This window comes from Haliotis rufescens, unplaced genomic scaffold, assembly GCF_023055435.1.
Source record: "Haliotis rufescens isolate VD_foot unplaced genomic scaffold, xgHalRufe1.0.p SCAF_37, whole genome shotgun sequence".
Lineage (NCBI taxonomy): Eukaryota > Metazoa > Mollusca > Gastropoda > Lepetellida > Haliotidae > Haliotis > Haliotis rufescens.
The window spans coordinates 2,156,983-2,181,792 of NW_025964079.1; the positions used below are offsets into that span (position 1 = coordinate 2,156,983).

General features: G+C 40.4%; 1 protein-coding gene across 4 annotated transcripts in view; it reads right to left on the bottom strand.

Annotated features, from left to right (window-relative positions):
• The window catches only part of LOC124140410 (ras-associated and pleckstrin homology domains-containing protein 1-like), a 220,791-nt gene that overhangs the window by 88,495 nt on the left and 107,486 nt on the right, over positions 1–24,810 (bottom strand). The window contains exon 1 of one of the 4 annotated variants that reach the window (XM_046507951.2): positions 17,736–17,870. The exons of the other annotated variants lie outside the window; for them this stretch is intronic. The gene's annotated coding sequence lies outside the window, so the exon portion shown is untranslated. Of the gene's footprint in view, positions 1–17,735; positions 17,871–24,810 lie in introns of those variants that run through there. 4 annotated transcript variants of the gene reach the window in all.

Below are 24,810 nucleotides of genomic sequence, written 5' to 3' on the forward strand. Positions count from 1 at the left end.
ACTCAACGTGTTCCTTGTAATCAAAAGTAAGAGAGTTACTTCCCTTCCCATTCCATTCAACTCAAGATTTTTAATGACTGAAATGTGTTAAAAGGTTCGGCAAGAAGAAAAACGCTGTTCTCAAAACCTCAATTTTATTCCACATATGGGTTGGCAGATCCGTACACCGAGCATCATCTAATTGTCAGCTTGGTGAGCAACCTGTCACCTGTAGCTAACGAGAGTTTACACCTGTCCTGATCTCCCCATCTCACGCCTTCATCTCCATGTCATCAGGCACATGGTGCAGGCAGGCAGGGGATGAAGCTTCTGTGTGGCATGGCATTAAACATGTGGGCACACTGAGATAAAGAGCTGGGTCTTCCTGGTAGGGAGAAATTCTGTACCGATACTTGAATTGTGACTCTCTGCTTCTCTTATGCAGTTGTGAACATGACCTTTCCATCCTCTCCCCATGTTAATTACAAGCTGTAGATGATCATGCAGTGATAGTCAGGTAAGCTGGACGTGCTAACTCTTTTCACGAACACCTGGTGTCATTACTGATTTTCAGTGATCCATTTATATAACTTTCACTATTTTGCCTTTTATGCTCAATGGAAGCTGTTTCAGCAGATAATAGAGAATGGTTATTTTCTGGCAATGGTTATTCTCGGGCATTGGTTATTCTCGGGCATTGGTTATTCTCTGGCATTGGTTATTCTCTGGCATTGGTTATTCTCTGGCATTGGTTATTCTGTGGCACTGGTTATTCCCTAGCATTGGTTATTCTCTGACATTGGTTATTCTCTGACATTGGTTATTTTCTGGCACTGGTTATTCTCTGACATTGGTTATTCTCTGACATTGGTTATTTTCTGGCACTGGTTATTCTCTGGCATTGGTTATTCTCTGGCATTGGTTATTCTCAGGCACTGGTTATTCTCTGGCATTGGTTATTCTCAGGCATTGGTTATCCTCTGGTATTGGTTATTTTCTGGCATTGGTTATTGTCTGGCAATGGTTATCATCTGGCATTGGTTATTGTCTGGCATTGGTTATTTTCTGGCAATGGTTATTCTCTGGCACTGGTTATTCTCAGGCATTGGTTATTTTCTGGCCTTGGTTATTCTCTGGCAATGGTTATTCTCTGGCGCTGGTTATTCTCAGGCATTGGTTATTTTCTGGCATTGGTTATTCTCTGGCATTGGTTATCCTCTGGCAATGGTTATTCTCTGGAATTGACATTTTATATTTACAATCTTTCCACCAGCCATAGTCCTGCGCCATGACTGTGGAATTTTTAATTTTTGGGTATTTCTTTTTTTTACTAAAAGCCTAGGCAAGTCTACAACAAACTAACCAAGTCTAGTTGCTTGATCCACATGATAACAGCAGAAGAGGAAAGGTTCTTTCAAGGAAAAAAAAATATTTTAAAGAAATGTTTTCAATGACTGTCTAAATCAGCCTTAGAGACTCTTGCTTCTGCCAAGAGATATGTTACAGAATGGTAATTGTCTTTACCCTTAGTGGCTTCAGACATAAGTGGATAAAACAAAGACTAGTCGGCTATGAGTCAGTATACTGTGTGTGAGTGGGGTATCCATGTTAAAACAGAGGCATGGTATATCAGTGGGCTCGTATTATAAAGTCTTCACAACTCTGGATGAATAAAATTAATAGAAAATGTAAACCTTGTAAACATTTCTGTCTCATTAAAGCAGGACCAGCAACAAACTCTGATGACTAGTAAACTAGTCAATAAAAAGTAGCCTCACCTTTTCTGTGTATGAGGTATCAATTCTATACAAACGAGTGAGTGAGTGAGTGAGTGAGTGAGTGAGTGAGTGAGTTTGGTTTTACACCGCTTTTAGCAATATTCCAGCAATATCACGGCAAGGACACCAGAAATGGGCTTCACACATTGTACCCTTGTTGGGATTCGAACCCGGGTCTTCGGCGTGACGAGCGAACGCTTTAACCACTAGGCTACCCGACCGCTCCTCTATACAAACGAAACCAGAGGATCTTTACTCCACAAGGACTTGTATGCCTGTGGTGCATTAAATTAAAATAATTGCGAGAATCAAGCAGTAAACGGAAGTTAAACATACATTTTAATATTTATTCAGGAAATTCAAACCCATATTTCATAAAAACATATTGCAAAAAATTCAAATACATAGACATGTTCGAATTTAAAGGGGAGGGACACTTGAGGTTTGCAGCTAAAGAATTCAAACATAAGGTGATTTCTCCTGAAACTACTTACACTGAGCTGGCTTTACTGCAACATATTGTATTCCAATACACTTACCATTACCCTTGCAACTTACAGATATAATGTGTCAGCTATATTTTCCAAACATATATGGAGAGAGGCATTAAGTACAAAATTACATTTGTCATTCAAAAACACATTGAATTTTCAATCCCTGAATCATTCGCCACAAAACAAGAATACATGGCCATGACCTTGAGAAAAATTGTGATAGATCTATTTGTGAGAAAACACGACACGGCATCATTTTACCCTTGCATACATTCTGTGCATTTCCTGTAAAATTTATGGCCTGCGAATACCAGACTCCTCGAGTTAGTATTGATTCTTCAGGAGAAACCATTCCAGACCAAACTTGAAACATTTCGGTCCAATATACATGCACTACATCATGACAGGTTTAACCTTGAAGGGGCATTTGTGATTTCACAAACGTAATTACTCCCACGTTCCTGAACTGACATGGACGTGGGCCAGTATATTTTTGACGTAATATTAAAAACAATATTCCTGGGAAAAACAATCCATTTCCTGTCTGATTAAAAGAAAGCAGTGTTCTTAATTGTTTGAATGTCAACAGGTGCAAGCGGAAGGCGGATTTCAGAAGGATGGCGCCATGGTTTTAGGTTCAGAAGGATGGCACCATAGTTTTAGGTTCAGAAGGATGGAACCATGGTTTTAGGTTCAGAAGGATGATGCCATGGTTTTAGGTTCAGAAGGATGGCACCATAGCTTTAGGTTCAGAAGGATGGCACCATGGTTTTAGGTTCAGAAGGATGGCACCATGGTTTTAGGTTCAGAAGGATGGCACCATGGTTTTAGGTTCAGAAGGATGGCACCATGGTTTTAGGTTCAGAAGGATGGCGCCATGGGTTCAGGAGCAGGTCAGTACAATCTTGACCACTCCTCAGAAAGAATAAATGTTTGCTGAAGTCAAGGATCTAGCTGTGGAAGACCTTTATTCAAGTATAGGAACACACAAATCGGCCTGCCATGAATATATGTAAGTGAATGAATGATGCTTTATGCCACAACAATATTCAAGTTACATCACAGCCTGTCAATAATTGAGTTTGTTTGTTTGTTTGTTGCCACAATCATCAATGTCTGTAAGATAAGTAAATAATAAAATCTGGACCAGACAAACCAGTGATTGATATTATAAGCATCCATGCTGTTGCAGTACGATGACATGTCTGCAGTAGTCTTGCTCCAAGGCTGTACTGAATGGTAAGTCCATAGGTGTATAGTAATTCTACCCTCATAACAGGCAAGTCAAGATAAGCGGACAGTACAATCTAAGGACACCAGTCTCTTACAGGGACAACTTGTTCATATTATTTATAAAATCTAGAAAAAATGATTTAAACTAGTAATTATTGCCTTGTGCAAATCTAGGTCTGAAAGTGAGTCAAGGTTTGGGAGTAGTGAGTGGGATTGATTTTAAAACTCTCCTGAACAATATTCCAGTCCCATGAGTGAGTGAGTGAGTTGGGTTTAACGCCGCTTTTAACATTATTCCAGTTTATGTGGGAGGAAAGCCCAAAGTGATGCAGGTCTCTGACGTTTACCACTTCGGTGAAACCTAACACACCTAGAAACATAATCGGGGCGAACCAGGATTCGAACCCACAATCATAGGTTTCCGACGTGCCCAAGGGACACAACAATGCACATGGCACATAGACACATGGGCCACCCAGTGCCCCCCACAGAACAATATGATAGGGTTGACTACCAGTACATCATAACCATGAGGGAATAAGAACCTGGATGTGTCGTGAGGCAGGCAAACACACCCACCACAGGGCTACCTCTTGTTCTGAGCACTTCATTAAACGCATGTGGGAACATCTCATAAATACCTGTACCAGCTTGCCATGTACCTGTCATTAGGTGGCATAGTAGGTAGAAGCAGTTCGTGTAACATTGGTCAACTATTACTCTACCCCATGTTCACCAATAACCACACAGACAACTCTCCTAATAACTCCTTAGGCTGTTATAGATTATACACAGCACCAAGGCAACGAACATCTAGTCTCTGATATGACCACATTTTACAGTTGTTAAATCATAGTTATGAAATATACTAAAAAGGAGCCCAGATACTCTCTTCATTTTAAGACACTGCAGTAATCAAGACTTCCTAAATATTATAGACTTGCATGGGCTGTATTGGCTATATTTGTTTCAGGGTCTGTATGACTAAGATCCAAGCAAATACAACAAATGTGATTAAACTTTATGAACATTTGAAACATGCTATTTGACAGGTTAGCGTGACAACAAGGTATGCTGTTTTCTATACAACCGATTAACAAATAGGAAACATTAGTGAAAATTGAACAAATTTGTAATTTTTCAATGTTATATCCAAACAAAATCTCTTTGATTGATATGAACAAAACTATAAAATCAGATAAATAAAACCGTGGGCTGATCAAAAGAGTTAACAATTCTCACTGTTGATATACACCATATACACCAGCTGACCAGATTGGCACGAAACATTGCAATGATATAACTTATTACAACACGGTGCATACTCACAAGCTGTCTCCGTGTCCCCTACTACAAAATGCCAACCAACCACTCCTCGAATTCCCGACTGTACAACTTCATCTCTCTAAATCTCACCTTCAAATAATCTAAGCCATAGACAAACACCAGTTTTTCGTAACCCAATTAACTATTTTTTCACCTCGCTTGAGTCTGTTTGACAAGGTGAACATGATGAAAACACTGCCTCCATTTTTTAATGCCACAAACAAAGTGATTGGTAATAGAAAAAAACATTCTAATGACCTCATTTCTCAAACAAATACAAGTTGTTAGTCCCGTTTCAGCATCAGTCGACCACCTCTCGATCAGCTTCCGTCATCTAAACAATATAGTTTATACAAACCCAAACAAACCTGGAGAAAGTATACATGGAGGCCAGCAAGTAAACACCCCGAGATATAATCGTAAACTCTCCGAATGAGGCCAGAAATAGCTGCCTATCAGTGTCCCATCAACTCCACAGTTTAGCCACAGAACGTACTAAGTCTCCTATCCATCGGGCGGTTGGGTAGCCTAGTGGTTAAAGCATTCGTTCGTCATGATGAAGACCCGGGTTCGATTCCCCACATGGGTACAATGTGTGAAGCCCATTTCTGGTGTCCAGCCTTGATATTGCTGGAACATTGCCCAAAGCGGCGTAAAACCATACTCACTCACTCACTCACTCACTCACTCACTCACTCTCCTAACCATCTGTCCTGCAATATATTTTAAAATTGTTTTATAACTAAAGGACTAAATTTGCAAACATATCTGAATTGTGATAATTTTTTACCATTATTTGGCCAGCACACAAAGTCAGCAATCTAACCCACTCAGCCACCGAGGCTTCCACAAAAATGAAAGTCCGACAACTGGTTGTCTAGATCACGTATTTGTGTACCCCTCTGACATGTGTGGCATGGCTCCCATAGCCGAAAACTATGAGCACACAATGCCATTTACAAAGAGGTCAAATGGAACAAATGTTATATTTGGGATAACACTTTCTGAATAAAGTACAGATTCTCGTATTTTCTGGGTAAAGTCCCATCCAGGATTCCCGGACGGGACTCAACCCAAAAAGTATGAGAATCTGTACTTTACACAGAAAGTGCTATCCCAAATATAACATTTGTTACAAGTAGCACACAGACAATTGGATGAAGCCAAAGGTGCAGTAAGAACAACAGCTAGCCCACAGGCAATGAAGCCAGCTGTACAGTAAAGTAAGGATTAAAAAGTTGTGAAAGCTGATTGGCTACTAATTAAAAGAAAAATCCAATCAGCTTGTCGCAACATTTATCCAATCAGCTTGACACGTGTCATACATATATTCCTCTCTTCACTTGGTTGTAGTCACTCACACTGATAACGGTGTAAGAATCTACATCAAAACGTCGCTATATGCAATAAACCAGAAGTTGTTATCCATGAAGTTGTTTTCTTATTTATTTACCAATGTGTAGAATGCCAATCAAACAGTTAGTTAAAACCCCATCTTACAATGCTTTTGTTTGTTTGTTGTTTAACGCTGCACTCAGCAATATTCCAGCAATATGACTGAGGTTTGTAAATATTCGAGTCTGGACCAGAGAATATAGTGATTGACATCATCAGCATCGATCCACTCATTTTGGATACGAGGACATGCATGAACCAAGTCAGCGAGCCTGGCCACCCAATCCTGTTAGTCGTCTCTTACGACAAGCATAGTCGCCTTTTACAGCAAGCATGGGTTGCTAAAGACCTATTCTATCCTGAATCTTCACAGGTTTTCATCTTTCAACGCAATGCTGTTGGAGTAGTTGTACCAATATCACAATGGTATGGAATTAGTGTTCTTACTATTGCAAGAGTAAAACCCTCCCCTCGCCTCCGATGCCCCCTCCCCTCCGATCCCCCTCCCCCTCCCCTCCCCTCCCCAGGTTGGCCCAGTTACATTATTACTGTTACTCCAGTCTGACAATGTCTCATTCAGGTCACATTACAGTCTGAAAGTTTACAGAGTTCCAACCTTATTCTCACTTCAGACAGCTGTAGTAGACAAATCTGTCGTCCCCAGCCCTATAAAAGTCCAATCACCCCATAAGAGTTCAATCATATTATGCGAGCCTGATCACCCCTAGGAACAGGAGCTATCACCTCGGCCTCAAATGATCCCAATAACCGTAAAAGAGCACATTGCTCAAAGCAGCAGCCCCACACAATCACAAATCCGTGCCAGACCCGGCCCAAATCTTGAGTGCAACTATTAAAGACACAAAATCAAGAGTGCGGCAAATACAGAGCCCAAATTTCAAACCAACCATCCCACACACCCCTCTCACATCCAACCAACCATCCACACACAACTCTCACATCCAACCAACATCCACACACAACTCTCACATCCAACCAACATCCACACACAACTCTCACATCCAACCAACCATGCCACACACCCCTCTCACATCCAACCAACATCCACACACCCCTCTCACATCCAACCAACATCCACACACCCCTCTCACATCCAACCAACATCCACACACCCCTCTCACATCCAACCAACCATCCCACACACCCCTCTCACATCCAACCAACCATCCCACACACCCCTCTCACATCCAACCAACCCTCCACACACAACTCTCACATCCAACCAACCATCCCACACACCCCCTCTCACATCCAACCAACCATCCCACACACCCCCTCTCACATCCAACCAACCATCCACACACAACTCTCACATCCAACCAACATCCACACACCCCTCTCACATCCAACCAACATCCACACACCCCTCTCACATCCAACCAACCATCCACACACCCCTCTCACATCCAACCAACATCCACACACCCCCTCTCACATCCAACCAACATCCACACACCCCTCTCACATCCAACCAACATCCACACACCCCTCTCACATCCAACCAACATCCACACACCCCTCTCACATCCAACCAACATCCACACACCCCTCTCACATCCAACCAACATCCACACACCCCTCTCACATCCAACCAACATCCCCACACCCCCTCTCACATCCAACCAACATCCACACACCCCTCTCACATCCAACCAACATCCACACACCCCTCTCACATCCAACCAACCATCCCACACACCCCTCTCACATCCAACCAACCATCCCACACAACTCTCACATCCAACCAACATCCACACACCCCTCTCACATCCAACCAACATCCACACACCCCATCTCACATCCAACCAACATCCACACACCCCCTCTCACATCCAACCAACATCCACACACCCCTCTCACATCCAACCAACATCCACACACCCCTCTCACATCCAACCAACATCCACACACAACTCTCACATCCAACCAACATCCACACACCCCTCTCACATCCAACCAACATCCACACACAACTCTCACATTCAACCAACATCCACACACCCCTCTCACATCCAACCAACATCCACACACCCCTCTCACATCCACCAACCATCCACACACCCCTCTCACATCCACCAACCATCCCCCACACCCGCTCTCACACCATATCAACTATCCCGACACCTTTACACATTTCCCACACCTCCCAAATCTTAACATCCCCACCATCTTACCCACCCTCCATACAGACCATTCCCCCCCCTCCCCCCCAACCCTAGTGAACACCTCAGTGCTTGTATCTATCCCCTCCACATTCCTGCTATTCAGGAATTTGATGGTAATCACCTCTGATTGGATTTCCTGAGTAGCCTGTATGAATCTAGCCAGACAAGAAGCAATGGTGTAACCTTAAGACGAAGGAGAACCATCACTGATGCAAACATCATGTTATTAATAATACCGGGGAAAGTATATCCCTATCTTGTTTTGAAACATGGTACGAAAACAAAATTACCTTGTATGTTTTCGAGGTATAGAGTAAAATAAAAATTGTTGAAGTAACTATCCTGAATCTCACTATAATACCTAGTGCACACGTGCACAGGTCTAATGATGCAAAAGACAGCTAAATGAACTCCTTAATGCTCCAAACTGGTATCAAAATGCTTTTAATACTGGTATACACATAAATGACTTTACAAATTTCCACCAGTCGAAGAATAATGTTTTTTGCCAAAAATATATTTTTATTAAAGAGGGAAATGAAGAAGAAGAGTTAATTTTATTTTCTGCAATATATTTAGTTCTTTTCCTTTCCAAACTCAATTCTAAAAAGTAAATATTACCATAAACAAAAGATATAAATGGACATTTTACCTCAAAATAGATTTTCTTTGAAAACAATACACAACTGCCACAATAGACAAATCTACAACAAAAATAAACTTTCAATTTACTCTATAAGTTCATTATCTCTGATCACATCCTGTGTTTAAAATACTGCTTTCCTAAACACTGAGCAGGAAACCAATTAGCACCATATACCTGCCGCCTCTCCCGCCAAACAAAGTGTCACCCAAAGTGCTGGCTATCTGATGGAAGGAGGCTGGTGCAAACACCGCCATCTAGACAGGCAGGCAGGGGGCTTCATAGACTAACATTTAGTCTCTGAAATCTTATATTACACCATATCCTTCTTGACTCTAAAAATATAAAAAAATTCCCTATGCTGATTTCGTGGAATACAGCTAGCTTGAGCTGGCTAGACTTGCTTTTGCATGCATAACTAGATTTTGTTTTTTCATAAAATAAATATATTCCACGGTCATGGTGCAGGACTAGGGGCTTCATAGACTAACATTTAGTCTCTGAAATCTTATATTACACCATATCCTTCTTGACTCTAAAAATATATAAAAAATTCCCTATGCTGATTTCGTGGAATACAGCTAGCTTGAGCTGGCTAGACTTGCTTTTGCATGCATTTCTAGATTTTGTTTTTTCATAAAATAAATATATTCCACGGTCATGGTGCAGGACTAGGGGCTTCTTAGACTAACATTTAGTCTCTGAAATCTTATAAAGAAATTCCCTATGCTGATTTAGCTTGAGCTGGCTAGACTTGCTTTTGTATGCATTAATAGATTTTGTTTTTTCATGAAATAAATATATTCCACGGTCATGGTGCAGGACTTGGGGCATCATTGCTAATACCTTCATGGCAGACCATGGTGGTCTAGTGGATAGAGTGTCTGCCCATGGAGTTTAAGGTTGGAGGTTTGATCCTCATCTCCGTCATACCTAAAGATGGTACTTGTTACCCTGCCTGGCGCTCGGGATTTAAAGAGGAGAATACAAGGACTGGTTGGTCAGTATACTGTGTCTTGGTAGGGTGTTTATGTTAAAGTTGCCCCATGGTATAGCAGTGGGCTAGCACTGTATGCACGTTGCTAAATAAGTGAAATAATCTTGAATGTTCAACCCCATTTCACCTAACCTCACCTCACCGTCTGGTAAATTCTGCAGCCATCACAGAAAGTCCTTTGCTTGCAACGTGAGTGAGTGAGTGAGTGGGTGGGTGGGTGAGTGAGTGAGTGAGTGAGTGAGTGAGTGAGTGAGTGAGTGAGTGAGTGAGTGAGTGAGGAAGTGAGTGAGTGAGTGAGTGAGTGAGTGAGTGAGTGAGTGAGGAAGTGAGTGAGTGAGTGAGTGAGTGAGTGAGTGAGTGAGTGAGTGAGTGAGTGAGTGAGCATTGTTTTATGCTGCAGTCTGGGCCCCGGCAAACAGGTGAATAACTGTATAAGCAACCTAATACCTCATCTTGTCTCCAATATAGTGCGACCCGGCCATAGACGAGTGCAATTCATCAATAGTTTAATCAATCGATACACACCTTGTAGTTACCTAATTTTCATTTTAGTTGAGTTATAACAAAAATTAGGAACTGGTAACTCATTCTGCCCCTGATTTCCAACTGGGAAACTTTGAATCACATTGACCAATTATGTGCATGGACAAACTGTGATGCTGTACAGGTTTATTAATCAATCAGTGTTACAGGAATAGAAAGTTTAGACCAAAATAAAGGTAATAAATTCAAGACCCTTCATGGCTGCCAACGTTCATGTATTGAGAGTTGGTGGTTCCAGGGTGCGGTCGGGTAGTCAAAGGGTTAAAGCGTTCGCTTGTCACGCCGAAGACCCGGTGTAAAGTCTGAAAGTGTACCGCCCCTTCAAAGTATACCCGGGTAGATTCTGGGGCCTTCCAGAATCTACCCCCCTTTCCCAGAATCAACCCCCGGGGGTATACTCTGGGAGCTCCCAGAATCTACCCGGGTATACTCTGAAGGGGGGTAGATTTGGGCACCTTACACCGGGTTCGATTCCCGACATGGGTACAATGTGTGAAGCCCATTTCTGGTGTCCCCTGCCGTGATATTGCTGGAATATTGCTAAAAATGGCGTAAAACCATACTCACTCACTCAAAGGTTACAAAACAGACAGGTACATTGTTGTTGTTTTCTTAAACTAAGTCAGGACACCTGTCGTTTATGTTTCTGACCTGATTCCATGACCTTGACACACTTAGCATTCTCTAACCTCATTATCAATATCACTTTGGTTGATCAGATTAAGCAGGGACATTGCATTCATCTCAAAGTTGATGGAATTGAAACTGATGTAGGTTGAGATTTGAGAATTGGGTCGTCTTCTGAAGGGAAATCAATCTCCTGAAACCCATAACTTTATACACATCCAGAATAATATCCTGACAGACTTGGCGATGTGTAACACTGATATGGATGACAGCATTTATTCTACAAAGGGGAATTTTTTTGAAGATTAAGTTGCAAATAACCATGAACAATCTGGTAAATTCTGTGTCATGTGTGGCCAAAAGACAGCAAGACGTTATTGATCCAAACTGGGTGTATTAATGTCCAAATAAATCAACATGATACAACTGAAGATTTCACACAATATACCATCAATACACTTTCTCAATCTTAAGTAAGGATAAGAATTTATGGATGAACAACTTCTTTATTACAATTAAGAGCGACGTTTCTCTGTAGGTTCTAACACCGTTATCAAGAAAGTGAACCTACACCGAAACGTCGCTCTTAATTGTAATAAAGAAGTTGTTCATCCATAAATTCTTCTCCTTACTTAGTACTCCAACTTATAAATGCCTATCAAAGAAATTTCACAATCTTATGGAGTGTGTGGACATGCAGAAACGCCACTCCGGTATTGATTGATAAGAGTTCCTGGGATCGTTTATTTTAAAACTTGCACGGAATAGTTAGGCTTCATTTTTATCTGATACGGCAAGATGATGATGGTGTTAGCGAGGACCTTATCATACAGATACACATCGATTTTGTTTGCTTGTTTGTTTGTTTGTTGTTTAAAGCCACACTCAGCAATATTCAAGCTATATGACAGCGGTCTGTAAATAATGTCTGGACTAGACAACCCAGTGATTGACATCTTGAGCATCGGTCCACGCAATTGGTATTCGATGTTACGCAACAACCAATTCAGCAAGCCTGAACACCCGATCCCGTTAGTCGCCTCTTACAACAACATGGAAAGATCCTTGAATAGAAACATTTTAATCTATTTAAAAGAAATTCAATTTCTATGTACCTCATTTATACATCTGGTAAATAGCAGCACTTTTTTTTTTTTATACTGAACCCCTATGTATCTTCAGGAAATATCTACATATGACATTGATCCCATACTGTGTGTTCTTCCAGAGGTTCCAAGAACTGGAAGGGATAGATACGGCCACTTGTCCATAGTTATGTCCTCACAAAATCTAGTTGCTGTTCAATTAACCATTGGTCAAGATTGAGCTGTGGACTAGTCGGATTTGACCAATGGCGTCTATCCACGACTGGGTCACATCATATGATGCTACAACTACCATTAACCATTGGTCAAGATGGAGCTGTGGACTAGTCGGATTTGACCAATGACGTCTATCCACGACTGGGTCACATCATATGATGCTACAACTACCATTAACTATTGCCATGAATCAATTACAAAGCATGGCATCAGATGATGGATTTCGGTTTCTGTGTTTTTCTGAGAATGGTGAAATGTGATCAGGATTAAATGTATTTTGACCAAAAAAATTAATAGAGGATCAAGTTTTTAAAATTGCAATTTAATTTGGAAATATATTGTCAGCGGTGTTTAACTTTTTTCTATATGATTAATCAATGTTCCAAGGTCATAACAATGCGCTGGTCTCTCTCTCTCTCTCTCTCTCTCTCTCTCTCTCTCTCTCTCACAACAAACTGATTATATATCATGAGAGGACAATTTTCATGCATTTAGTTTTCTTGAAATGACAGCATTTCTAGATCTTAAATGCATTTTAATACATTTTCTCTTCACAAATACTGATGGAAACTAAAGGTAAGTTATTAAAGACATATATTCTGTTTAGACATTTGTTTGCATGCTATTTTAGGCAAGGCAGGTAACTCTGTAAGGTGAGGAGGTGAAATCCTATAATGTTTGTGTCCTGACTTCCGAGTTTGAGACTGACATCCCCAAACAAAAGGTAATTCTACACCTCCAAGACACAGGCGGCAGACACATCACCTCCACCATCTCCCTGCTGTTTTTCTCCCCTGCTATCTCCTAGATGCAGTCTCCATGCCAGTTGAAGACATCTGGGCACACACAAGGCCACTTTCAGTTTGAACCTGATTCTAAACTGCAGTAATCCTGCATAACAAATGCGTGTTTCTCTTCAACAGTGTGTACAGTTGATATTTTCCACTCATGATTATAATACACATTCATAGTTTTGAATTCAGAATTGAGTAATACAGGTTGGAAATCTCATATATAGAACTTTGATCTATACCAAAGTATCTAATTATTTTTTCATAATTTACTTAAAGGTAATGCTTTGTACATGACTCAGTATTAAGAACTGAAAATAGTTTATTTGACCTGAAAAATATCTTTGTCAATTCTGCATAATTTGCATTTCCGGTGTCTGAGTATCTAAGTTGATCAGCTTCAGTCAGGGTAAAGATGACAGGCTACCCACCACCTCAACTCCATACTAAGGGGCTTTGTGAAATAACATGACAAGAAAAGAGGAATAACAGTCTCATATTACACCCCTGGATGCATTTACTGAGAAGCAACACTGTGTCAAAATATTTCCAAGGTTTGGGGTCCTGTCCTCTCAGCTCTTGACAGGGGTCCGACAGGGTGAATGTTTCTGCTCTAGCTTGTTTATACTGGCTCCATATTGTTAAGAATCAGTTGGTTAATTTTCTTTCTCCAGATGGATGCAATTTCCATGGCATGTTGTAGTTCAAATAGACCGATTTATATAAACTTTGACTGACCTATGTAATCAAGAGTATTTGTTATCTAAATATGACATGTTTTAACAAAATGCATGACCTGTGGACATTACAGAATATTTATCCTGATTTATTCAAACAAATATCAACCTGTCGTTATCTGAGGAAGCAATTTGTTTTTGACCTGTCTTATTTTTCAGTTTATAGATTTTTTGATGTGTAAAATCCTAGTCAATACATGGATAAAACTAAAGTAAAAAAAGATTTCAGATTTGTGTTTGTTCTTCAAATTCCCCCTTGGAATACCTAGCCATGTGGCTTGTAGTTTAACCTTTTGAATGGTGAACACACAAGAATGCACTCACTAGAATAAAAACATTTTATTTTTTTATTATTTTTCAGCATTTAGGACCAGAGACATCTGTAAACCAGAAGTGCCTTAGCTGTGATTAGTCTCACAACAGCTACAAAACAAATAATGAATTATCTAACCTTAAAATCACCATACAAGAACAGTCTGGTGCAGCTAAACCGCTCGTGAAAAGAATAGACATTAATACCACGAGGGTGTTGGTAAAATGACACATAGTATGTTGATCTCTCACCCCATTACTATCCATACGAAGATTCCATTGTGTTTATCTATTCCCGATTTTAGTCAACTGGGTCCAACAGACAAGTTACCTGATTCAACTGTGAAACAGCTCAGTAAACAAACTGAAAAGCTATTTTTTTTGCCAGGCGGGCACGAGTGTCACAGTCATCTGAAGAGCTATAATTTGTAGTGCAGATTTGCATCCCTGTGTTCTTGAATAAAATGGCAGAAAAATGACGTGGGTCCAAATCCCAGATCTGTCCCAATCATGATTTGTCAGCACCATTCCTCTGAGCATGGGTTTCACCAATGTGGGAAATGTCTAAGATGTGTGCATCACTCCAGGTTTTCCTCAAGCTATAACCGAAATACTGTTCAAGGCAGGGTTAAACCTAAGTTACCTAGATACAAATATACCCAATACAGACCATGCAAGTCTAGAAAGTTTGGCAAGTCTAGATTACTGTTCAAGGCAGGGTTAAACCTAAGTTACCTAGAAACATAGTCTGTCATACAGACCCTGATACAAATATACCCAATACAGACCATGCAAGTCTAGAAAGTTTGGCAAGTCTAGATTACTGCAGTATCAGTAATATAGTCTCTGGGCTCCTTTTTATTATATTTTATTAAGACAATTTAACAACTGTATTATGTCTGTAAGATATGTTCATTTCAGAAACTAGACGTTAGTCTACCATAAACACTACTCTCTCACTATTTTCACAAGATGCAAGTGTGGGAAATAGTATGAAAATAGACATTGAGTGTAATGTTCCAGACAACCAAACACAACAAGCATAAGGCAAGCAACAATTGCTAAATGCACGCAACCATCATTCCATTATTTGCAACATGATATACCTGCTTTTAACAATTGTTGACCTTACCAAATATGACTCCAAAGCCAGTTTACACACAGGTTAAATTACCATCGCATTTTTAAAATTGTTCATGGCTCCAAGTTTCAGAACAGAAGTTGCACACGTACATCATAAAACCATCCCTCCATCTTCAAAACAACTCTTTTTGAACAGGTGCAAGTAGAACACTAGGAGCCCACATCTGTGGGACCAGTAAGTAATACTATCTACCGATACAAGGCTGTGCACAAGATCTTGCAACTGGTGTGTCAATGCCGATATGGCCAAAACAGCGTCTAGAAAGCCGTCTAGAAAGCCATTAGAACGTAAGACTTCGGAAGCAACCATGCTTTTTGTGGAGGCCGAGCACACATGCAGTCTTGCTGCAGAAGCTGGGAGAATTAGATAACAAGCATCGGAATGAGGAGGAATTTTACATTTCTCAGCAAGCAGGAATTTGAGAGTAGTGTGTGGCTAGCTGAAAGTCATTTCCTGGACATTATGTTGTGATTAGGACCTCAAATATTTCAGCATTAAAAATATTTGATTCATTATTTTTTATAATGGATCATTAATACTAGTACCCTGTACATTTATTAGCTCATGGTGGGTGCTCTGTTTGCCTTATTACAATTGCCACAATTCTCTGTGCAGAGTTGTGACTCTCAGTTGTGTTAGAATCAATGAGTCTGGGTTCGAATCTCAGATCCACTCTCATAATGGTTCTTGGTTTGTCAGCATGATACCTTACTCGTAGGTTTCCTCAAAGTGGTAAACATCAAGACCTGCATTATGGTATAACGGAAAGACTTTCAGATGACATTAAACTCAACTCACTCACTCACTCACTCACTCACTCACATAAGCTCATATCAATGCACATTCTCATTAATGTTATTTTTTCTCAATATACAAGATTAAACCATATTAAGTTAAGACCTGCTTGCACATATATAGCTGTCTGTCTGTCTGTTCAAGTGTTCAACCTCTCATGTCTGCCAATAGGTGCACAATGTATCAGACATATATGCACAAGCAAATATTTACACATTCAAGACCTGGTACTTGTGCACAAGCACATATTTACACATACAAGACCTGGAACTTGTACATAAGCACATATTTACACATTCAAGACCTGGAACTCGTACACAAGCACATATGTACACATTCAAGACCTGGAACTTGTGCACAAGCAATATATATACATTCAAGACCTGGAACTCGTACACAAGCACATATTTACATATTCAAGACCTGGAACTTGTTCACAAGCACATATTTATACATTCAAGACCTGGAACTCATACACAAGCATATATTTACACATTCAAGACTTAGAACTCGTACAAAAGCAGATATTTTACACATCCAAGACCTGGAACTCGTACACAAGCACATATTTACACATTCAAGACCTGGAACTCGTACACAAGCACATATTTACACATTCAAGACCTGGAACTCGTACACAAGCACATATTTACACATTCAAGACCTGGAACTCGTACACAAGCACATATTTACACATTCAAGACCTGGAGCTTGTACACAAGCTCATATTATCCTTGTCCTCATACTTATATTCATCACAACATAAAGTTCAAAGTTCAAAGTGAACAGAAGCCAAGACATCTATGGTTACATTACTTCTACAAGTCATCATTCGGTATTATCAGGACATCAAGATCCAAGAGAGTCCAAGGTGTGGAAGCCTGTGATCAATTAGCTCACTGTATACCTAATGACTTCCCCTTAATCAGTAACTCTTCAGCATGGAGAGTTAAAGTTGCTCTTCGTATCCGATTATTCATGCCTTGGTGATCACAGTAGGGGTTTCAATTTCCTTCAATTGGGGCAATGTGTTGAATGTAGATTACGTAAGACTTGACACTTTATAATTACCTACTGAACAAACAGAAGCACTTCATTTGGCATAGTATGATATTGAAATTGATATTTTGTACCCTACTGACACACTGGTAAGATTATGCTGGTAAGATTATGACTTGATTGAAATTTAGAAAGATGCAATAAAATGGTAACCTCATCCATCTCATATGCATGAACTCTGTCGCACATGGAAGAGACAAAAAAGTGTATTGATCCCAACATTGACAACAGCATCCAAGCTAGGGTGCCCCATGACCCACAGATCAACAAAGCCATGTCCCGTCAAAACATGAACAAACAACTTCAAAACTTCAACAAGCACAACTTCACAAACTTTTAAACAGACTTTTCTTAAAGTCAACATCAATACTTACATTTCTCCTTCAAAATGTTGCCTTATATCCTTCGAAAATTCTAATATTTCTTGAAAGTTTCAAATAGCCAAAGTGCTGTCGTCTGCCTTAGCCCTCCATTTCACCTCCATGTGTGAGCTCTCTGACAGGATACAGGAGTGCTATCTCACCGGCACCATGATGCAGCCATGCCGATAATGGTACCTCATTATAACGTGTTTACCTCAATATAGCGCCTTCTTCTTGAATGTCTAAGGTGATGCTTCCCATTCAAGGCAGAGTTCTGATTTATTGACATCATCGGAATCCATGATTGGAACTCTCTTCCAGTAATATACAACCAAGTGGACTCCTTCGCCATCCATTATCTTGAATGCTCCACATGGTTTTGATGTGAACAGTTGTAGGAGAATATATTTTTCTGCTTATTTCTATGATTGTGATTTTATTTATAGCCTTTCTGATGTAAAGATTCTTGCTCAATTCACCATCCACGAGACAAGGGTTTTATTCAATATATGGCTGTAATGTACAGCAATGCAATAACAATGATAACGTGTATAGAGAGTGGGGTATAACCAATGTGTACACCATTAGACAGGCATGGCTGACCATCACATCTTTATTAGGCCACGGAAAACTATACTGTGGGTGGGTGGATGGGTGAGTGAGTGAGTGAATGTTTAGTAGGAACCTCCTTATTGAAGTCATTCATGAGTGAGTAAGTGAGTGACTGAGTTCATGAATTCAAGAGAGAGTTCATTAGTGAGTGAGTGAGTGCGTGAGTGAGTGAGTGAGTGAGTTCCTAATTGAGTATATGAGTGAGTGAGTGAGTTCAAGAGTGAGTGAGTGAGTTCATGAGTTCCTAATTGAGTATATGAGTGAGTGAGTGAGTTCAAGAGTGAGTGAGTGAGTTCATGAGTGAGTTCATAATTGAGTGAGGATATGAGTGAGTGAGTAAGTGAGTGAGTTCAAGAGTTAGTTCAAGAGTGAGTTAGTGAGTGGTTCATGAGTGAGTGAGTTCATGAGCGAGTTCATGAGTGAGTTCATAACTGAGTGAGTATATGAGTGAGTGAGTTTATAAGTCAGCTCATTAGTTCAAGAGTGAGTTAGTGAGTGGTTCATGAGTGAGTGAGCTCATGAATGAGTTCATGAGTGAGTTCATAATTGAGTGAGTATATGAGTTTATGAGAAAGTTCATGAGTAAGTGAGTGAGGACAATGCTTTCAGCAGAGATTTCTTATGATTATGGAGTTTTGTCGCTGTTATTTACGCTTTTCTAATTTTGGCTTCTTTTTCTAGTGTTACAGCTTGTGACTTTAGTCTGGTTTGAAGACCACTGATTCGATAAAAGGCAGAGGACTCATGGTGTCATAAATTTGCTTCCCACAAAACCAACACAGTAATTTCAACCAAAATTAATTTTTTTGAAATAAATTCCAATGTAAACCATAGACGTCTGGCACAGGACTGTGCCACTGCCAGTACTTACACCGTGAATAAACAACATTTTAATCAAAGACTCCCAGACAATCACCAAAGCATTCCAGCAGTTAGCCTTGCTCCTAGGCTGTACTGAAAAAAAGTCCATGGATGTTCATTTATTCTAGCCTCCTAATAAGCAAGTCAAGATAAGCGGACTCCTGTCTCTTATAGGGAAAACTTGTTCCGATTATTTACATAATCTAGAAATTTTGATTTAAACTAACAATTACTGCCTTAGAGAATTTTGCAAGTCTATCCAGCAGTCTAAGGAGTACATTCCCAGCTAAAACCCAGGGCCTAGCTTGCTGGCCAACAAGTTCAGTTCAAAAATAAACTGTAATCAAATTCCTTTGGATATATATACGAAGGAGCCGTCTCCGACAAGATGGAGGAGTAGGCAGGAGATAGCAGGATCTGTGTCAGTAGGCCTTTGTTTTCACTGTCTTCAGTAGAGGGAGGGACTCCTCTTGGGGGCGTATCGGATCAGACAAAGCATCTAGAGTTTTAACTTTTGATTTTTACTTCCAGTGGGTTTAGGGGCGGTCGGGTAGCCTAGTGGTTAAAGCGTTCGCTCGTCATGCCGAAGACCCGGGTTCGATTCCCGACATGGGTACAATGTGTGAAGCCCATTTCTGGTGTCCCCCGCCGTGATATTGCTGGAATATTGCTAAAGCGGCGTAAAACCATACTCACTCACTCCAGTGGGCTTATGGTTCTGGTTCAAGTAAAGTCCTATATGGTGTCTCTGTGCGTTCAAGTGGCCCAGTGGATCGAGGTGCAATATTAGCCATGCAGAGTTGTGTCCCTTAGGTTACCAGGAACTTACATTGTGGGTTCGAATCCCGTCCACTAGATAATCTTTCTCAGTTTGTCAGCACCATACCCATGGGATTCACCAAATTGGTAAACATCCAAGACCTGCATCACTTCCGGCTTTCCTTCCACATAAAGCTGTGATATATGTTGAACCTCTGTTGATGGTTGGTATAGAGTAACTTCTGTCAAACAATAACCTGTTAGGATCCCAGGTTAGAATAGATCCCCGGCAACCTATGCTGGTCGTGGGGATTCTTGATTAGAATAGGTCCCCGGCAACCTATGCTGGTCGTGAGGATTCTTGATAAGAATAGGTCCCCGGCAACCTATGCTGGTCGTGGGGATTCTTGATAAGAATAGGTCCCAAGCAACCTCTGCTGGTCATGGGGATTCTTGATTAGAATAGGTCCCCAGCAACCTATGCTGGTCGTGGGGATTCTTGATTAGAATAGGTCCCCAGCAACCTAGGCTGGTCGTGGGGATTCTTGATTAGAATAGGTCCCCAGCAACCTATGCTGGTCGTGGGGATTCTTGATTAGAATAGGTCCCCAGCAACCTAGGCTGGTCGTGGGGATTCTTGATTAGAATAGGTCCCCAGCAACCTAGGCTGGTCGTGGGGATTCTTGATTAGAATAGGTCCCCAGCAACCTATGCTGGTCGTGGGGATTCTTGATTAGAATAGGTCCCCAGCAACCTAGGCTGGTCGTGGGGATTCTTGATTAGAATAGGTCCCCAGCAACCTATGCTGGTCGTGGAGATTCTTGATTAGAATAGGTCCCCAGCAACCTCTGCTGGTCATGGGGATTCTTGATTAGAATAGGTCCCCAGCAACCTATGCTGGTCGTGGGGATTCTTGATTAGGATAGGTCCCCAGCAACCTATGCTGGTCGTGGGGGTTCTTGATTAGAATAGGTCCCCAGCAACCTCTGCTGGTCATGGGGATTCTTGATTAGAATAGGTCCCCAGCAACCTATGCTGGTCGTGGGGATTCTTGATTAGAATAGGTCCCCAGCAACCTATGCTGGTCATCGATCCCAATTGCGTGGATCGATACTCATGATGTCAAACACTGGATCGTCTGGTCCAGACTCGATTATTTACAGACCGCCGTCATATAGCTGGAATATTGCTGAGTGCGGCGTTAAACAACAATCCAACCAACCAACCAACCTATGCTGGTCGTGGGGATTCTTGATTGGATAGGTCCCCAGCAACCTATGCTGGTCGTGGGGACTCTTGATTAGAATAGGTCCCCAGCAACTGCTGGTCGTGGGGACTCTCGATTGGAATAGATCCCCAGCAACTGACTTAAAATATTGGATAGTCAGGCATGGTGACTTGGTTGGCGTGTCAACGGGCCCTGATGGGGTGGTTTGTTGCTTACAATATGAATCACTGGATTGTAATCACTGGATTGTAATCACTTGATTGTAAACACTTGATTTCCTTTACATTGCTAGAATATTGCTGAGTGCAGCGTTAAATAACAATCGCCATAAACAGTTCCTTGTGTAATATAAAAGTAAAACTGTCTTAGATACAGTTATGTTCAAAATCAATAAATGTATTGATTTAGACTGCCCCTTCTTTAAGTCTGGTGTTTTTTTCTTCAAACAGATATAAACATGGGTTATTGAATAGAACAAGCCGTAAACGTCTAAATCCTGATTGGATGTCTAACAGCAACATAAAGATAAAGATGTATGAGTCTGTGTCTCAGCCTTGTTAAAAATTCTTCTTGAGAGATGGAGAATGTAAGAGAGTTTTTACCCATCTATACACAACACTGGCTCAGACATTAGACTTCACTGCTCAAGTATATGGACTCAGAGGTATGATGTTTGAACCAATGGGCATATTTTCAACAGTGTGTTCTATACAGCTCGCTTGCCACAATAATTTGTAGAGAAATATCTTGCTGTAGAAACAAGGCAATAAGCCCTAATAAATTTATTAAAAAGTAAAATATAAAACAATAAAAATAAACATTTTGAAAATATAGATGAATATCTATCAATTAGTTCATTATGGCCTGTAAGTCAAACCAGTTAGATATTTTATTTACATAATTTCTTGGTCAATACTAAAAAGATGACTGGAGCCAACCGAAAAATGGACGGCGTCAAAATTGATTTAAGATTAATTTCTTAAAAATATATATCATATATGAATAAAATAAATACACAAAAAAATTATTTTAAAAAAGAACATTGTTTTAATCAAGGTTAACAATCTAAAACTACTGCAGCAAATACTACTTCAGCAAGGGGTACACCAGACAACCAGACCAGGATTATATAATGTCAACAGGTGAGTGAGGATTGTTTTTCGCTGCTTTTAGCAATATTCCAGCAATATCATGGCGGGTAACACAAGGAAAGGACTTCACACATTGTACCATTGTACCATCGAACCCAGGTCTTCAGCATGACGAGCAAACGCTTGAACCACTTAGCTACCCCACCGCCCCTCAGTCAGTATCTTATCTATCAATCTACAACTGGCATCCACAGGCAATATCACTTGGGTGAGATCCAGGAGATATTGCTACAATGGAACTGCAACACAATGCTATGCAGATCATTGTGACATCATTAGTTAGGATGACATCACAATCATATGACATCAAAATCTCTCTGCCACTGAATCTGGTAAGCTGTACCCTTGACAATATCAGGTTAGATAAAAAAAACTACAGGGCCCAAATCCTGTCCAAATGAAGCCCAGGATGTTCCGCAAACCGACTAATTAGTAACAATTTGGACTCCAGCCAACTAGACATGGAGCAAGGGGAGCCAGTGGAGCAAGCAAACCCTGACTGACAACTACACCATTCATTCACACTTCATCCTATAGACAGCCATAAAGTTCCTATAAAATAATACAACACAGACAGTTGAAACATAATTTACCACGTTTTTCGTCAACTATCAATTTCCCTTGATAGATTTCGAAAGTAAATCTTGATCTTAGCGTCATCTTTGTTATCACCTGACCTTGAATGAACCAGCCACCTGCATCTGAGGTCGTAACTAACGCTTTATCGTAAGCAGGACCCAGAAAGAGGCTGACACATCACTGAGGCCCTTTTGAGGTTAACATCCGTTATAGCCACCAGTAAATCACTGTGGCATCTTCTGGCACAGTGTCAGACAAGGGGAACGTCACTTGAAGATTAACATCCATGTCAGACTAACATTTTGTGGCTTGTTATCCATGATGATTAATGAGAGTTTGGGAATTTTTTTATTAACTTACTCTGCGAAACCCAACAAAACATGTTTAAGATCAATGGCAATCATGCAGCGTTTAGACATTTCGGTCAGTAATGAAAGTTTTTTTCCTTCGGCAAGTGCAAGACACTTTGGACTTTATAATATGATAATAACAAGAACAAATCACCGAGGGACTGGCAATTGTGATAAAACTCAGGTTTATACACAAAATAACTGGATTTCCTGATAAAAAACCTCCCAGAGAATTATTTTTAATGTCATAAAGAAATGACAAAAAAATACTGTCTAAAACAACAACAAACCCTTCCCCTCCCCTTAAAGTATATGAAATGAGTGAGTGAGTGAGTGAGTGAGTGAGTGAGTGAGTGAGTGAGTGAGTGAGTGAGTATGGTTTTACGCCGCTTTTAGCAATATTCCAGCAATATCACTGCGGGGGACACCAGAAATAGGCTTCACATATTGTATCGATGTTGGGAATCGAACCCAGGTCTTCGGCGTGACGAGTGAACGCTTTAACCACAAGGCTACCCGACCGCCGCTGTATATGAAATGAATCTGGCAAGATAGTGAAAGTCAGTTTTCATCATGAGGGTCTGGGGCCATATCATTGCTACAAATGGCAAAGCCTCAATCAAATAATCACTGTATTAAAGGGAGATAACTCTGACAGAATGTGTTTATGGCTCATTTCTGAACACTTGAACCAGGCCACTATCCACACAAATGTATCACCCAGGAAACCAATCAATGTATGTCAAGATGAAGTATATGCTGTCCCTTATACCGCCAGGACTTGACAGCATGATATACAGCGCTGCTTTCAGTGGAAATATTTCTTCTGCACAATGACTGTGGTATACATATGTATTTTTTTAAACCAAAACCAATCTTATAAAAAAACCAAGTCTAGCCTCAACCGACATCAATCAGCTTTAGAAAAATTAATTAGAGGAGGGAAATTTATTATGATTTCAATTTTATATAGTACACATTAGTCAAATAAAAGATCTATCATGCATTTAAAGATGAAACACTTTATTTATCTTAAAATATAAAATAAATATTTCACAAGAGTGTAATAACACTTAAAGCCCAAACTATATTCCATCTGTCCCAATTGCGTAGAAAATTTTGACATTTGTACTCATGGCTGCTTGTGCAACTAGAAATTAGCAATTTTGTTGGGTCACTCAACGAAATAAACATGTTATTTGTCAGGAAAAGTAAAATAACCTCAGCAGTATGAAATCAAACATAGGAATGAGTTTGATATTGCAAGTACCACCAACATAGCATCTCATTACTGGGAGTCGTGGGGGCAGGCAAGTCAGCTGAGTGTGAATGAGTGATGTCAGCCACATTAACAGGAATAAACTTCCTCCGGGCCAATCCTGTAACCAGGTCTTCGTACAACGTTCCTGGACGCGTCATTTCCATCTTTAACTATTTTGAAATCTATACAAACATAAAACTAAAAAAACAAGTAGAAACTTTGTGACTATCAGAATGAGCTTGTGAGTTTGATTTTCAGGAACCTCATGCACTATAATAGCCAAAAG